The 2,759-nt window shown below is 43.6% G+C and overlaps 1 non-coding gene across 1 annotated transcript; it reads left to right on the top strand.

Annotated features, from left to right (window-relative positions):
- Nucleotides 1–892: 892 nt before the first annotated feature.
- LOC114008009 (U6 spliceosomal RNA) lies at nucleotides 893–994 on the top strand. Its single transcript, XR_003549579.1, has one exon. It is a non-coding gene; the product is annotated as a U6 spliceosomal RNA (small nuclear RNA).
- Nucleotides 995–2,759: the final 1,765 nt, after the last annotated feature.

The following is a 2,759-nucleotide window of genomic DNA, read 5'->3' as shown; positions in this document are numbered from 1 at the left end:
TGATGAATGGAAATGAATCAATAAATTTTTTTAAAAAGGAGGATAGGAAAAAAGTGGGTACACAATTTTCTTTGTTGTATTTACAAACATCATAATTGATCCATAACAGGAAAAACAGTTGATTACATTTAACCCAGAAAAGTTAACGAAAGACACATAGATCCTTCCTTAGAGGACCCAAGTAGAAAAGGTTGAAAAAAAAATCAGTTATAAAACTATAAACATTTCAAAAACTTATACTGAAATATAATTAATATCAATAATAAAAAAAGAAAAAGCCACACTTCCTGGTTATATTAGGTCAAGAAAGTCATGATGCGTTTTTCTATGCAAAAACGCATCATGACTTTCCCAATGAGAAAAGGAAGCAGGTCAGCCACGGTGGTGCAGGGTAACGCAACAACTGTGAGATGCTGTTGCCACATGGAAAGGTCCTGAGTTCACCGTCCTAGGTCTCCCTCTGCCTTTGGGCACACCTGGGCCTGTGACCCTGGCTGGCTGAGGTTAGGGATCAACTGTAGTTTGAGGACCTGATGGGGATGCCTGTGTCTCTCCCTGTTTCTATCACTGAGAAAATAAATAAGCTTTGAAAAGAAGAAAAGGGTTGGGACCAGCAGTTAGCATAATGGCTATGTCGCTGGACTTCCATGTGGTTGACTGTGGTTCGAGTCCTGGACCCAGTGGCTTAAACTCACACCAGGTGCATGTGTGTGCATGCCCAAGATCCTGAGAAGAGAATGCAGGAGAAGGGATTGTGGGATTGTGGTGTGGCCATCCCCCCTTGGGGGTGATTTCTTTCTTTCTGTTTCTCTGTCTCTCTCTGTCTTTCTGGCGAGCGCATGCACCCTATTGGAAAAATCTCTCCCCCCCCCCAAAAAAAGAAGAAAAGCGTGCTTGCTTAGGCAAAACATACACTAAAATTGGAACAATACAAAGATTAGCATGGCCAATGCAGAAAGATGAAATGCAAATTTGTGAAGATCTCCATATTTAAAAAAGGAAAAAAAAAGAAGAAAAGGAAGTAAACACTAACAAGGAATCTGAGATAGATTCCTTAACTGTCCTCTATTTAAAACTGGCACTTTATTCCTATTAACTACCCTAGGTATACACTTACACCTAGGTTTATGTTCTCTCTCTCTCTCTCTCTCTCTCTCTCTCTCTTTCTTTCTGGAGAGCACATGTGCTTCATGCGCTCGCCAGACAGATAGAGAGAGACAGAAAGCAAGAAATCACCCCCCAGAGGGGATGGCCACACCGCAATCCCTTCTCCTCCATTCTCCTTTTGGGACCTTGGGCACGCACGCCGCGTGATTTTTAAGCCACCGGGTCCGCGATGCGAACAGCAGTCAACTACGTGGGAGTCCAGCGACATAGCCATTATGCTAACTGCTGGTCCCTCTCTCTCTCTTTTATAATTAATAGCCAAAGGGTATGTATAATTCACCAGAGAGAGAGAAAGAGACAGGGAGAGGGAGAAAGCATGCCCCAGTAGTGCATGGTCGCACCCCAATCCCTTCTCTGCAACTCCATCCCATCAAGATTTGGGCACGGACACACTCGCATCTGGTGTGATTTTTTTTTTTTTTTTTTTGAGATTTTCACTGTAGGGCGCGTGCGCTCGCCAGACAGACAGAGAGAGACATAGCGACAGAAAGCGAGAAATCACCCCCCGGGGGGATGGTCACGCCGCAATCCCTTCTCCTCCATTCTCCTCTTGGGATCTTGGGCACGCACGCACATGCACCCGGCGTGAGTTTTAAGCCACCGGGTCCGGGACACGAACCGCGGTCGACTACGTGGGAGTCCAGCGACATAGCCATTACGCTAACTGCTGGTTCCCAGTGTTTTTTTCAGGCCGTGAGGCCAGGACTCAAATTGCAGTTGACTGTATGGTATCCAGCTCCCTTAACCACTGGGTTTGGGGTTGGCCCCTATGCCTAGAGTTCCATGTTATCATTCACATATAAATATACTTGCTTTTTCAAGTTATGGTGATCAATTAACATTAGACACTACTGGTAGGGGAGAACTCCTTATACTTCACTAATAAGGTGCAGTGCACGGAGACACATTAATAGCTCATTCCGATCAGGGCAATGACGAATTGAGTATGGACTGTTTAGGAGTCCCACAAGCTAACAAGTCTCAATCTATCTGTAGTGGAAGAAGCAACGCAAGGACAGAACTTCTACGGCTCTTAGTATTCTGTACTCATTCTAGTTCTTCTTGGTTACAACTTCACAGTTGTGAATTCACTCAAGCACTCCCACTTCAGAACGGAAGCCATGACAGGTAATGACTATAGTAGGACAATTTAGAAAAACATCTTATTGTAAGGTTCAGGTAGCTAAATGAAGATGTGAAGCCAAAATGTGGCTACTCTAGGACCCAGCAAGTGGTGTGGTGATTAAGGGCACTGGACTCCCACCTGGCCGATCAAGATTCTAGTCCCGGACCTGGCAGTTTGCATTCTCACTTTCCCTCTCCGATCAAACTAAAATAAATAAATAAAGTTAAAATAAATAATTCTTTAAAAATATTTTATTTTTCAAAATGTGGCTATTCTACAAAAAGGAACTCAAAGGCATACCCAAGTAGTTGCTTGAAAGTAAGTTAAGAGTTGTAAGAGTTCAGAAGCAGTTATCTTAAAAAAAGAAAAAAAAAAAGGGCAATCTAGAGTACATGAGAGCTTACAATTACTTCGCCACTGGGGCCAGCAGGTGGCATGGTGGTTAAGGTGCTAGACTAGAACATGG

The sequence above is a fragment of the Tupaia chinensis genome, unplaced genomic scaffold (genome assembly GCF_000334495.1).
Source record: "Tupaia chinensis unplaced genomic scaffold, TupChi_1.0 Scaffold000272_1, whole genome shotgun sequence".
Lineage (NCBI taxonomy): Eukaryota > Metazoa > Chordata > Mammalia > Scandentia > Tupaiidae > Tupaia > Tupaia belangeri.
This window is presented reverse-complemented; position numbering and strand designations above follow the sequence as displayed.